The following is a 14,857-nucleotide window of genomic DNA, read 5'->3' as shown; positions in this document are numbered from 1 at the left end:
CTGGCCCCGCTCCAACAGGTCCATGTCCTCCTTGTGCTGAGGGCTCCAGAGCTGGACGCAGGGCTCCAGGTGAGGTCTCCCCAGAGCAGAGCAGAGGGGCAGAATCCCCTCCCTCAATGCTGGCCACGCTTCTCCTGATGCAGCCCAGGGTAGGGTTGGCTTCTGGGCTGCCAGCGCCCATGGCCGGCTCATGTCCAGCTTTTCATCCATCAGTGCCCCCAAGTCCCTCTGGGCAGGGCTGCTCTCCTTCCCTTCATCTCCCAGCCTGTACAGGTACCGGGGGTTGCCCCGATCCAGGTGCAGGACCTTGCACTTGGCCTTGTTGAACCTCATGAGGTTCGCACAGGCCCACCTCTCCAGCCTGTCCAGGTCTCTCTGGTTGCCATCCCGTCCTTCTGGTGTGTCAACCGCCCCACTCAGCTTGGTGTCATCTGCAAACTTGCTGAGAGTGCACTCGATCTCGCTGTCAAAGTCATTGATGAATATATGAAACAGCACTGGTCCCAGTACGGACCCCTGAGGGACACTACTCATCACTGGTCTTCCCTCCAAGTCTCGTGATAAATTCCCTTGCAGCAAACCCAGGCTTCGGAAGGGTGCTTTGGCTACAGGCTAGGAGAGGACCGGCTGCTGGAGACACTAATCTGGAGCCAGATATGTGTCGGGGTGATGGACCTGCTGGGTTTGTGATCAATACGAGGGGTGTATTTATCGTAATTCCCCCCGCCTTGTCCTTAGACCTGGCACGTCAGAGCCCCGCTGTGCGCCGACAGCAACCTACCCTCGCTTAAACTCTGATCAACTTGAAGGGAAAGTTGATTTGTCCCGTTTGCGTATTCCTTCAAGGAAGCTGTTGAATGCAATCGTTACCGACGATGCGGGAGGCCTCTTCGGCCAGGGATGAAGTAACGTATAAAGGATGTGCTGCCAGGGGGATAAATTTCTGTGTAAGTCCCCTGTCAGCAGATAGCGCACAGGGGAGAAGTATTTGTGGCAGCCTGTGTTCAGGGGAATGATTAAGGAAACTCGGTCTATTTAGTTTATTCAGGAGGACATGAAGAATTGATCCATCCGTATATAAATACCGATGCGGGCGGTTTCAGCGGTGGTTGGGAGCCGGTTTTAAAAGCACGAAGGGTTGAAGGTGGATGCTGGAGACATTCAGGGTGGAGATGGGGTTTGGGTTTTTTGCTCTGTCGTGTAAATAACTTTTGCAGCAGCTCACCAGGGGCTCGGATGGATTCTGCGTGGGGATGGCAGGGATGGCAGCTTCCCGCAGGGTACCTGGTGTTGATGCTGCAGGCCAGGGTGCAGGGCTCCCTGGCTGTAAAATTCTTTTTATTCTCTTAATTCAGCAAATCGGAATAAATGACCACAGTACAGCCCTTCCTGGCCCTCACGTCGACCGGCTGGGGAATCTGCGAATAGCCTCGTAATGTGGGGTTTTTTTGGTGGTTTCATTTTTTTAAGCTGGTGTGGGAGGCCTCTTTCCCCGGACCGGCTGCGTGTCTTGCCCAGGCTCCAGCCTTGTCTGAAAACGCACGTTCTGAAAATACTAATGCATTTTTTGGGGGGGGAGAAGATGGGATGTTACAACCCCGTGGCAGGCCCTTAGGTTACCTGGCGGCGACTGTGATCTCTCTTTACTTCTTCCCTCTGAAGTTACCTTTATGCAACGCCTGGCGGGACCGTTGTTCACACTCTGCACTCAAACGTTGGTGTTCTAGACAGGTTGTGCTTCTTCCCCTCCCTGTGCTGCGACAAGCAGATCAATAACTCTTTGCTTTCAATAGGGTTTTTGATCCCTTCAGCCAGGGAAGACGCTCGCCCCGGCTCTCACGGGCGCGCTCCTCTCCCCGTGGGGAGCACGGTGTCGCAGGCAGCCTTCCAGCTACAGCCACCACGCTCGTTTGTCATGCCAAAGGTGTCAAAACGAGCCCAAGGCAGCGATGCCGGAGAAGCCTCTCCTGCCGCTGGTTTCCCAGGCGCTGGCGCAGCCGGGGGAAGGGGCAAAGCTTGCTGGTGCTGCTGGCATCACCTGGTCATTCCCTAGGGATGGATGTTGCGCGGAGCCAAGCGTCCGGATTCATCTCACAGGGCTGGTCTTTCGCAGTCGCAGCCTTGGGTAGGTGCAAAAAGATAAAACAAAGAAAATCCCGTTGCAACGGCTTCATCCATCCCCCCTCCCCGTCTATTCTTGGCCTGCCGCGATACCGCAGGCGTATTTTTAGATCTGCGGTCATGTGTTTGCTGTATCTGATGTGCTGCCCTGCCTCCTGCCCAGCCGGTCGCAGGGATGCAGGCTTCCCTGGCACGTTGCCGGTCTTGGGGGTCTTTTCCCTGATCACGGATGGCTGGTTAAAAAACCAAAAAAATAGTAATAAAATAAAGCCTTAAAGGGCTCCTAGCGACCTGTTGGGTTTTGTAATTGACCCGTGAAAACAAAAAAATCCCGTTTGTAATAATGCATCCTGTACTAATGTCTTATAAGAATACATGGCAATACAAATGTCCTCTGCCTTTAGACGCTCAGAATGGTCTTTTCTTGGGAAACTTGCCTAATTGTCCGAATGCATACACATATTATGTATGTATTAATTGAGGCTGCACATACCAAGTCTTTTTGTTTTACGGCCTTTAATAACAGTGGTGGTCTTGCATATTTATTCTAGCTCTTCCCAGATAACTGCATGCCTGCAAACTGTATATCTGATAAAAAATAAAGTTGTCGAGTTGTTGGTATCCTTCTTCTCCTTGTGCTTTCTTTTGAAGGATGCTGACGATGGCAGCTCTGATGCCACTCGGACGGGCACCCTTTTTTTCTCCATGTAGAGTCTTACCTGTGCAGACATGAAGATCGTAAGGGAAAGGGCAGCATGATACAAAGAGCATATCAATGAGTTAGCCATAAAGCAGAATATATCCACTCAGAGTGATGGAAAATCATTCATAAATCACTGGGGGATCACACGTACTCCCGAGGAGCTGCTCTAGACAGGCTTCGTACATGCCAGACAGAGAGATGGGAGTATTAACATTTGCTCAGGTACAAGAAATGGAAAAAAACCTCGCCCCAACCTTTTTATGCTAACTCCTCTAAATCACATTTTTATTGACTTGTTTAAAATATGATGCAGGCAAAATCTGTTTCTCAAGAGTGACTTATGCTGGAGTTAAAAAACAGAAAGCAAATTTTGTCTGCCAGCCAAGTAAAACTTGGATTGGCTATTAAACCCAGGATTTTGTTGGCTAGCATTGTATCCGATTACATGAAAGTGTGGGAGCTAATGCTTTCTAAAGCTATTTTTCCAGCCTTTCAGATGTTCAGTCGTATCACCTACCGAAGCTGTTCAGCAAGACTCCCCTCCCCACCAGCCCTACGCCTCCTAATCAAACCCGCGTGCCTCAGGAAAAGCACTTTTTGTCCTACGTATTTATTTTTAAGTAAACGTAGCTGCCGTTCTAGACGAAGGATCTTTAAAGCAATTCTGCTGAACTGCAGAGGAGGTGGAGAAACTTGTTGGTTGTAAGCATCCCACCGGCTTCGGTGGTTTCAACTGCCAGAGGCGAGAAACTGTCTCAGCAGCTGTAGGACTGTCTCAGCTGGTCAGACTTGATGATCTTAAAGGTCTTTTCCAACCTAGACAATTCTATGATTCTAAATTACCCTGTTGAATAACACGGAGCCGAGGGTCTGGCTCAGCCGAGGGGGATCTCTGCACCTCTGCGTGGGGTGGAGTTCAGCTTCACCTTTGCGGAAGAAGCATGGGAAGATGCGTGGTCCTCCCTTGCTTTGCAGGGGGAGCATCAGTTGACGTCTGCAGGACCCTCAAGAAGAATAAGCAGAGCAGCCGCCCCTTGAACCGGTTAACTTGCAATTTTCTGAATGAATGTTTTTATCTTTATATTGTATATAAAGTTACTGAAGGTAACTCATAGAATCATAGGACCATTTAGGTTGGAAAGGACCTTTGAGATCATGAAGTCCAACTGTTCCCCTAACCCTGCCATCCCAGCACTAAACCCTGGCCCTAAGCACCTTGTCTGCCTGGCTTTTAAATCCCCCCAGGGGTGGGGACTCGACCCCTTCCCTGGGCAGCCCGTTCCAGGGCTTGACAGCCCTTTCGGTGAAAAACTCCTATATAGACTCTGGAAAGAGCATCCAGGTGACATATCTGTCTTTTTGCATTAGTAGTGTTGGGCCATTTTGGACACACTTGTCTTCTCTGCTCTTAAACTCTTCCGGTGAAGAAGATTGTCTTAGCTCCTTGGTCCAGTGCTTTGGTGCCCTTACGGCAAACAAATTTTCCCTAATGCATAAACTAATGCTCCTTCCACCACATTGCACTGAGTCCTCTTTGCTTTCCAAAAGCTAACTTTTCATTACAAGATGAGGACAAGTCTCTCGGAGCCATGGATTCTGCAGGACACCTGGGGCTGTGGGTGGGAGACTGAGGCAGTCGGACTTCTCTGCCTTAACTGGAAATAATTCTGTGGGAGCTGTGAATTTTGCTACCGTAGGTGCTGGTTGATAGAGATGACGTTTTCCAGCACTGTCCCTCAGGGTCATCAAGAGCTCTTCCGTGAAGTGTATGTCTTTGAGGCTGGAGTTATCTTTGTATCCTGTGTGATAACACGCTTAGCAAGGGGGTGGGGGGTGTCTTGGCCGAAGCAAAGGTTTTGATTTGCTACAGTAATGCAGTGAGGATGATGAAGATGGCATGACATGTTTTGCTGGAGGACACCAACATTCAAATGGCTGAGATGGTGATAGCTAGGGAGGATGAGCAAAGTTTGGGTTGATACTGTGAGTATGCTGTTTATTTTGGGAAATTCAACAGCAAGCTGAGATGTTTGATTACCCTGTTTGTCCCCTGGGCTACATTTTGTTTATGAAAGACAGGTTACATCAAAGAGATGCTACAGGCATACCCTGAGATCAAAAGCAAATTTCCAAATGCTGGTCGCTGAGGATTTATGTGATTTCATAAAGCAATGGAGGTATTTGCTGCCTTCTTCCCTGCCTGTTCCTCTGCCGGCACCGAGGGTTTTCTTCAGCTCTAAATGCGCAGGAGATGTGATTCTCTGAGATGGAGCGAGGTTGGTGGCAGGTTTCTTTTGGTGAGATGTGTGTAGCCAGTGTTGCACCAGAGTCTGGTTTTGGGCAATGCAAGACAGCGTCGCCCAGGTCCAGATCTCTGTGCTCTGCAGGGCTGTGGCCGAGCTTGGGGACCATCTGTTCTGCACTGAAAGAGTAACCTGGTGGCCTTGGCTTGGATGTTGCTAAAATTGTGGCCTATCAGATGGGTCCTGTCTCCCCACATTGGCTCATCGGGCACAGCACTATCACAAGAGCAACATTTTTCGGGAGCGTACAGCATCTCTACTTCAAGTCTGCAGCAAGGTTGACTTTCCTGTTGTTGGCTCCTGGGTGAGGTCTTCTTGCCTGTTGGTGTTGAAGTTTCAAGGGAGTTGGTGCCCACAGCTTTGATCTCTGTAGCTGGCTGCAATCACGTTACCAGAGAGCTTTTTTATTTCTTTCCTTTAAGGCCTCACCCCATGTGCTGTGAAGGTGCCCAGGGCATAAGAGTGGCCACAAGATTGTGAAACAGGCCATGAAGAAATGACAAGGATGTCCATGCTCAAAGTCATGCATTGGCTGATCAGATTCTACTTGTTATGCTGGCAGCCTTGGCTTCTCATAGAAATTTGGGGAAACTTGCCCAGCAAAATACCCAGAGAATCCCCAGTGTCAGACTGTAGCAAAGAAGGTGCCGCAGGACTGAGAGCTCCCGAGGACAGCCTGACACTCATGTCACTTGGATCTCAAGAGCTTTTGTGGGTCTTCACTGTGTGAGGTGGAAAGGTGTTTTGCACTGGAAGGTACAAATCATTTGGGGCTTTCTGGGTTGCATCAATCCACAGTTAGAAGAGGCCCTGGAGCCAACTTGCGGTCTTGCAAACCAGCAGACGGATGGGTTTCAAAGCTGAATTGCATCCATAGAATCATAGTATCATTTAAGTTGGAAAAGCCCTTTAAGATCACCCAGCCCAACCATTCCCCTAACCCTGCCATCCCACCACTAAACCCTGTCCCTAAGCACCTCGTCTGCCCGGCTTTTAAATCTCCCCAGGGATGGGGACTCAACCCCCTCCCTGGGCAGCCCCTTCCAGAGCTTGACAGCCCTTTGGGGAAGGAATTGTTCCCCATGGCCAACCTCACCCTGCCCTGGCACAACTTGAGGCCGTTGCCCCTCGTCCCATGGCCCGTTCCCTGGGAGCAGAGCCCACCCCCCCCGGCTCCCCCCTCCTCTCAGGCAGTTGTAGGGAGCGATGAGGGCTCCCCTCAGCCTCCTCTGCTCCAGGCTGAACCCCCCCAGCTCCCCCAGCCGCTCCCCAGCAGCCTGGGGCTCCAGACCCCTCCCCAGCTCCGCTGCCCTTCTCTGGACACGCTCCAGCCCTCCCAGGTCCTTCGGGGAGGGAGGGGCCCAACCCTGAATCAGTCGTATTTGTCATCACCAGCATCAGCTTGACCTCCCTCATGGTTTTTCCCAGAAAAGTCCTCCAGGAGGAGGCTGGAAGATAAACCCCCACTGTGAAAGGCTAGGAGACTTCTGGGGAGAAATGGTGCAGAGAAATCCCAGCCCCATTCATCCAGAGAATCCCAGAGGACTTAAACTGTCCTGTTGAGGGGAAGAAGGTGGGTCCAGGTCTCCTCGTCCCAGCCTCGAGCAACCCACTGTGGAGGGCACTGCTAAGGGAAAGCCATTACAAGAGTGCCCTAATGGTACAGATGAATAATGCAGAAACTCTGAACAAGCAATAGGTGTATAGGAAGTATTTGGAAAGATGTTTTGTCTTTAGAAGCAAGGATGCTTCATTAATCTCACTGAATAATGCCAAGCCATAAATTATATTCATAACATATTTACATAATGAAAAGTAACTTCACTTGGTCTTTAGATGAATAGAGATTAGAAGCAACAGGATTTTCAGGACCCCATCCGTCCGTTAGAAACAGGGTGCTGAAGGGTGGGATGGTGGAAGGACCCAGCTGTGCCCCCAAGCCCTCTTTGTGTCCTCCCACAGCGCAGCTTGTGTCTGTTCGGCAGCAGCGTGCAAAATGCGCCTTCAAAAAAAAATAAAAGGGGTTAAAAAAAATCACTGGGACTTGCAGTGAGCTTGCAGTGAGCCTCCGAAAATATTAAAACCAGCAGCCCTTTGCAGTCCAGACCACAACAGAATTTAGAGGCCACGGTGCAAGCATCCAGGAAACTGGTTTCGTATGGTAAGGCCACGTATTGTAACCCGGTAATCCCCGACGCGGGGAGAGCTGGAAGTGGGTTGCATTTCAGCGCGGTGAAGTTGTTCAGCCAGGCTGGAGAAAACGACTTTTCCTTGCAAGCACTGGGGGAGAAAAAGCTCATTTAACGCAAGGTTTGCAGGGGACGCAGCAGCCGATGGGGCTGTTGGGTACCCCCGATTTCATGGGTTTACCCAGAAAACGCCTCAAACAAAAGAAAATGGTAGAAGTGTTCTCAGAGATCGGATCGCCTTTTTTTTTTTTTCTTCTCCCAGCGTTTGAATGTTATTTTCCTCTCTCAAATCCCAAACTTCCCACATCCCCTTGCCACAGTTACAGTTCCTCTCCTCCAGCAGGCAGGCGGTTTTAGGTCCCCAGCTGGAAGGGGTGAGTTGCCGCGGCAGCAGTTTTGGCCGATGAGCACCCCTGTTAACCCGGCAGGGAGGCTGGTTCCCATTCTCATCCGAGCCCGGTGAAACACCAGTGATGGGTCACACCGTGACCGGTGATGCATGGGTCCTCCTGGGCGTCACCCACCCCTAGGCAGATCTGAGTCATGGGGAGATGATTCTCCACCACCTCATCAGGCTGTTGTTTGCACTGGTGAATGGGACAGCTGAGGATGGGGGAATGGTTTTTTAACCCAATTCTGCATTCGTTAGTTGAGTGGAAAATCATTGTGATACGGAGCAGTGGGAAATCGCAACCTCGGTGTCGAGGAGGGCAGCAGGAGTTGAAGAGCTCTGACTTTGCCACACATCTTCCATTGACGGGCTGTCCTGCCACGTCTCCTGTGCCGCCGCTCAAAGGCGCAGGAAGCTTTAAACTCATGTCAAAGGACTTGAAAGCGAGGAAAGGCCAGGCTGAGGATGAAGGAGATGCTGGCGAGCTCCAGCCTTGCAGCTCCACAGCTTTTGCAGGTAGCTCGCTGTGTGCTAACGAAGCAGCGAGATCAGCCTGGCCACGTCAACTCCTGTGAGCAGGAGTCCTTGCTGCTTGTGCCGGGCTCTCAGCGTGGCAGAGGGGAAATGTTTTGTGTAGGGGGTGAAAGTCCTCTGGGATCCCATATTATATTCTATATATAACCCAAATAATATTCTGTTCTGTTCTATTCTATTTTACTCTACTCTATGCTACACTACTCTACTCTACTCTTTTCCATTCCATTCCATTCTATTCTGTTCTATTCTATTCTACTCTATTCCATTCTATTCTATTCTATTTTACTCTATGCTACTCTACTCTACTCTACTCTATTCCATTCCATTCCATTCCATTCTATTCTATCCTATCGTATTCTATTCTATTCTATTCTATTCCATTCCATTCCGTTCCATTCCATTCCATTCCATTCTATTCCATTCTGTCTTGCGTTCAGCAGCCTGATCCCGTCAGGGTTGGCGTCAGCGCCGTGGGCAGGCACCGTGCGACATGGAGGGTGTAGGAGAAGGGCAGCAGGTAGTGCCGGTGCTGCGGTCCAGGCAGGTCCCTGGCAGCTACATCCCGGGGAGAGCAGTGAGGCGCTTCTCCCAGCCTTTGTGCCGGCTGCCCCGAGAGCTGATCAGGTTTCACCCTGAAATAACTTTCTTCTGCAAACAGTGGTGGCCGTTATAAGGTCTGAAACCTGAGTATGGCCTCGCATTGGTTGCTTTATCAAGCCAGGAATTTATTGCATCTATCGTCTCTCCCCAAAAACTGTTTTCCAGTTTCCCCCCCAGTGGTATTTGGTGGGACTGGGAAACCAGGGCTTCTTGCCGCCTTCACCACCACTTTGCACTTGTGCTGCTGCTGAAGCTGGCATGGTTTCACACTCTGAACTGATTGTCAGCATCTGATGGAGAAGCATCTCTGGGAATAACATTCCCTCCTGCTGCGTTTCCATATAAAACTTCTCACTATTTATTTTGCAGCTTTTCTTGTCACGCTGAGAATTGCAATTTGTTGTCCGGTGACCGTACGTGCATATTCCACAGCAGCAACGGGACCGTGGAAAGTGGCAGGTCAGGGAATTTGTTCCCAGTGTCCAATTTTCTGCCTTTAACAAGTCTCTTGCTGTGTTGCTGTTCGTAAAGTAGCCCAGAAGAGGAGCGGAGGCTTTGCAAGCGTTACTCATGTGAGTGCTTTTCTTTATGGGATTGCCAGCGTGTGGGAGAGCTGCAGCCTCCAATTCCCCTCTACTTAAGGCATTTCTCCTCGAGGAGCAAACCTGGGATAGCTCGTGGAAGAGTGTTGTAGTGAAAGGCTACTGACTGCCGAAGCAGCCCTCTACATGAAATACTGTACTGGGTTTAGGTTGGCGAAGGAATACCATCTCCTCCTAGCACCAGGAGGAGACACCAGATGATAACTCAGAGTTGTGTAAACCCCATCCTGAAGTTTCCCTTCACACCAGACCTGGGGGACCTGAGCAGTTGTAGGAATCCCTCTGAGCTGGGAAGCACTGGGGCTTCACTCTTCTGATGGGGAACGGGGATGTAGACCAGGTCTCCCCCTGAGATGGAGGTTGCAGGTGTAGCGCTGAGCGGGATGACGCTGTTGCCGTATCACGATGGAATAAAGCCTTTCTCTGGCTCTTCTGTGCTGGGTGGGTGCAGTTTGCATCTCTCCAGCCAGAGTCTGAATTGCTGGAGGTACTCGGCAATCAGGTCCTTCTGCAGGGTAGACCAGGCAGAGCCCAGCTGCATGGGATTGCATGGGGAGAGAAGAGGATGGAATGGAATGGAATAGAACAGAACAGAATATTTCAGTTGGAAGGGACCTACAATGATCATCTCATCCAACTGCCTGGCCAATTCAGGGCTGACCAGAAGTTAAAGCATAGAACCATAGAATTTTTTAGGTTGGAAAAGCCCTTTAAGATCATCAAGCCCAACCATTCCCCTAACCCTGGCATCCCACCACTAAACCCTGGCCCTAAGCACCTCGTCTGCCCGGCTTTTAAATCCCTCCAGGGATGGGGACTTGACCACTGCCCTGGGCAGCCCCTTCCAATGCTTGACAACCCTTTCATTGAAAAAAATTTTCCTAATGTCCAACCTAAACCTGCCCTGGCACAACTTCAGACTGTTTCCCCTTGTCCCATTGCCCATTACCGGGGAGAAGAGGCCGACCCCCACCTCGCTCCCCCTTCCTGTCAGGCAGTTGTAGAGGGCAATAAGGGCTCCCCTCAGCCTCCTCTTCTCCAGGCTGAACACCCCCAGCTCCCCCAGATGCTCCCCAGCAGCCTGGGGCTCCAGACCCCTCACCAGTTTCGTTGCTCTCCTTGCATATTTCTAAGGTCATAGTCCAAATGCTTCTTAGACACTGACAGGCTTGGGGCATCGATCACCTCTCTAGGAAGCCTGTTCCAGGGTTTGACCGCCCTCTCGGTAAAGAAATGCTTCCTAATGTCCAGTCTAAACCTCCCCCGGTGCAGCTTTGAACCAGGTTGTGGCACCTTGACCTTCCCTATGGTGCCCTGCAGCGTATAAGCTACTTCTCCCACCAGTTGCATCTGTATTTTTGGTTGCTCTTTGTCTTACTGTGTTTTTCCAACTTTGCTTCTAGCCAAGAAAGGCTTCTACTGCTGTTTCTGAGGATCCAACCAGACGCTTTTCTCACTGCTCATTTCTGCCCACTGTTTGCAGGGACATGATTAGGGCTTGAGGCATCACAGGGACAACTTAGGGACATGGTTTAGTGGTGGGATGGCAGGGTCAGGTTAACGGTTGGACTTGATGATCTTAAAGGTCTTTTCCAATCTAAACAATCCTATGATTCTATGATTCTAACTTCCAGCGACTGCCTGGCGTGGTGAGGCAGGATTTACCCACTGCAAAATCCCGGAGTGTGTTGCATGGCTCTCCTAATTTACTAGATTCCGGCGCGTTTACCAAGGTGTCATTGTAGATCGACTCGGAGCCGCTTGAGGAGCACGGTCCCTGATCAGCTGTAATCAATAGCCTGGAGGGTAAGAGAGAGGTCAGCGGCTTCCAGAAATCCTGTCGCTTCTCATGTCCATCACTTCTGAGTAGTGTAGGTTGAAACTTTCCGTGTGGGTTATTGCAACGTGTTGCTGCTCTTCAGGGGGAGACAACAAGATGCACGGAGGGGGATTTTCCTCTGCAGGAAAATCTGTTCCTCCCTCTCCCTCCACAAAAATACCTGGTTTCCACTTTGCTGAAAATTTCTTCCCAAATATTATGCAATTTGGTAAAGAAAATGAAATCTTCAATCTCAAACTTGGTAATTGAGAATGGACATTTTAGCCAGGCAGGGGGAGGAGGAGGAAGGGTTTTCGTTTGACTGAAAACTTGCATTAACTGGTAAAAGCTTTTCAGGTTTCAGGCGCTAAGAAGCGCCAAAGTCATCATTGCTCGGAGCTGGGAGAGTGGTTGGTTTTCTACGTCAGTCTTAAGGCTCAAAACCATCGTGTTAAATGGAGATTTTACAATCAAACAGAAAATGTTGTCCCACTTGGAGCCTTGCAATATTTCCCATGGTGTTTAAGGATGATCTTCACTTTCATTCCTCCTGTGCTGCCTGCCCTAATGCTGGTGGTCGGCGTTGGTAACACCAACGCTTGGACCACCTTTAGCGGTTGGAGCTTCATCGGCTGTTGGAGCTACATCGGCTGTTGCCAAAGGTCCCCAACACCCATTAGTACATGAGCAGTGGCAAAACAGGGCCCTGCGAGTTTTTTGGTCTCCTCAACGTAATTTTGGGGACATTCATGGGCAGCAGCAGTTAGGGGAGAGGAACCAGTGCCTTCAGCACCGTGCGTGGCCAAACCAACCAGCTGAGCAGCAGGAACTTGTAATTGCAAGGACCGGAGTTCTTTGTTCTTTAAGATAAAGTTGACGTTAAGTTAAAGTCCACGTTGACCCGTGTTGTGTTCACGGTGGAAAGAGCATCATGGAAACCTTCCCGGCGAAATAGCTGTGACTGTGGCACTGCCAGATCATTTTAGCTGCCCCCCTCCCCCCGCCAGCCGAAGCCTTGCAGCTCCTGGGATGTTTTCCTGAAACACAAATAAAAATTGGGCGAACAGCAGTTTTATTCTGAAGGAACAATGTCGCTCTTTGTTTTGAGGTCCTGCAGCATTTCGCAGCTATACGAGAAGCAAAATGTGGGGCTGGTTATAAAGGAAAGACAAGCTGGCTGCCTTTACGTGCCAGCCGCGGGCCGCACTGAAACGCAGTGAATTCCCCGGTGAAAGGTGCGTTTTAAGCCGGTGTTTCTGCCTTGTGAGTGCTTGTTACAGCTGGCAAAGATACAGGGAGTCAGCTGAGTGCTGGTACCGCCACGCTGGTGCAAGCTGTTAACTGGTGAGAGTCAGCTCTTCCAGTCTCCTGTTTTTTTTTTTTTTTTTGGTTTGGGCTTTGACGTTGGCACTTCAGGGCAGGATCAAAGTGGGTGAAATTAGAAAGTCTCCTCCTTACGGTGACTCATCTCATCGCTGGCTTCGGTCAAGCGCTTTGCACTGGGTGATGTGACTAGCAGAAAGGGGAAGGGATGGGTGTCTGCATTGCCTAACGCCTCCGGGGGCTTCTGCACCCAGAGCATGCGGCGGGGCGTATCTGCCCATCCTTGCTTCCCAGCCGAGCGATCGTAGTTTTCTGTTTTCTGAGCAAAATATATCGATTTTTTACCCGGGGAGGAAATCTTGTCAAATCTGAGATCTGATCAGATCAATTAAATTGTTTTTTCTTTCATTTGCTGCAGAGGGTTTGGAGCGATGAGCAGCCAGGTGTTTCCCCAGGCTCCCGCAGGGCAGAGACTTGTGGCCAGCCAAAGCCAGGGCTTGATTTTTACACCTCAGGCATCGCACAGAAATTTTATTTTTTTTAAGCCCTGGGTACTTTTTCCCTGTGAGGAGCTTGGCAGCGTAACAGGCTCTTGCTCTTTGGCATGTGGGGTGCATGAAGCAAGAGGGGCTTCCCCATATGGATGTTCTCTGTTGGCTAACGCTGGTTTCCAGCAGTAAGGTCCATGCCCCTGTAGCTCCTGAGGTCCGTAAGAGAGCTGAGAACTGGGCCAAATCTCAGACCAAACCACAACCTTTCTCATCTTTAAAAAAAAAAAAAAAAAAAAGTCCTGGGGGAGCTGCACAAGCTTTGAGCAATCTGGATGTGTGCGAGAAGCCAACTTGTCACAGAAGGAGTTACCTGGGGGGCAGGAGTGTTCCTCCCACCCGCCCCATATGCTCGTGAAAATCTTAACAAAGAAGGGCCATAATTCTTTCGTGGCTGGCAGATGCACAGGTTCAGCCCTTAGCCCTCACCGTGTGTGGTCCTAGGACGTGAAGGATCCGATGCTCATCCCAAGGGGTGGGCTGGGGCCCTGGCACAGTGGGGGTCCCCCATGGCCATGCTGTGACCATGGGGCTTGTCTGTGTGCAGCTGCGGCTGGGGCGGTCCATGCAGTCACCCCAGCCAGCAGCGTGCTCAGAGCCACCTGAAGAAGCCACCATGGAGCCGCCAAGGAGGTTCTCCCCTCCTGGCTCCTTTCTCCTCCAGGGAGGAGCGGTGTTGAGGGGTGCATTCACCTGCTTCAGGTTGAAGATGCGGCTTTTTGGAACGCCGGTGCCAGCAGCCGTGGACACGACATCGCACACAACCTCACAACCTTCTCCCTCCAGCTCTGGTCTCCTCTTTCTGCAGGGGCAGGGCTGGAGGCAGCTCGGGCACAAGGGGGCTTTGCAGCGTTTTTGTGCAGCATTTTGCTAAGAGCAGCACCTGACCATGACGGTGACTTTCATCCGTAGCACTTAGATGTGTATGAAAGTAAAACTTGCCTTAAAACTCCTCTCCTTTTTCTCCAGGCATTGCGTTTCCTCTTAGTAGGTGGAAATTACATTATTGGCCAACGCGGTTCCAGCCTTTATTTTTATTTTTAACATTTCCACGTCTGCTGTGGGACAGGAAGCATCGGTAGCGGTCCCTAGCATCCAAAGATAGGAACCACTTTGTTTTATCTTTACTTTGGCCGTACTTTACTTGAATTTTGCTGAGCACATCTTGGCTGAGCTCCAGGACGCCGGACCAAGCCCACCATATTCAGAGAGAAGTGAATAATTACTACTTTGCGGTGGCCACGCGAGGAGGAATGAAAAAGTGTTTGCAAAACGCTTTGAAAATAACGACCCCCCCCCCAGCTTTAGGAGTGCCGGCGTTACGGAACATGGTCTAGATAGCGCGTTAATGCTCGGTGATTAGAGGACCGGGCAAAGAAACACCGTTTCCAATGGCACCCAATTTGGACTTCCTTTAAGAAGGGAGTGGTGAAAGAGAGGGCTTAGCCAAAAATACACGAGCATCTCAAAGGCAGATGGCCCTATTCACAGACCTAAAATTACACCAGCGGAGGGCCAGGCAGGATGAAAGGATTTAGCATCTGGTGGCGAAGGGAGGGCAGTGTCACCGCACGGGGTTGGTGACCAGATGGCCTGGGCTCTGTCGGATGTCCTCCGGCAGGCGGTTTCAACCTTTCCCCACTTGCAGACCTCTCTCTCTCTCTCTATATATATATATATTTTTTTTTTTTTTTTTTCCGGGGGGGTGCGGATTACATCGA

The 14,857-nt window shown here is 50.5% G+C and overlaps 1 protein-coding gene across 1 annotated transcript in view; it reads left to right on the top strand.

Moving 5' to 3' along the window:
- Nucleotides 1–14,857, top strand: part of SAMD4A (sterile alpha motif domain containing 4A) — a 113,977-nt gene that overhangs the window by 36,621 nt on the left and 62,499 nt on the right. The window lies entirely within an intron of this gene.

The sequence above is a fragment of the Egretta garzetta genome, unplaced genomic scaffold (genome assembly GCF_000687185.1).
Source record: "Egretta garzetta isolate BGI_Z169 unplaced genomic scaffold, ASM68718v1 scaffold3, whole genome shotgun sequence".
Lineage (NCBI taxonomy): Eukaryota > Metazoa > Chordata > Aves > Pelecaniformes > Ardeidae > Egretta > Egretta garzetta.
The sequence above is the reverse complement of the archived record's forward strand: the minus strand, read 5'-3'. Positions and strand labels throughout refer to the sequence as shown.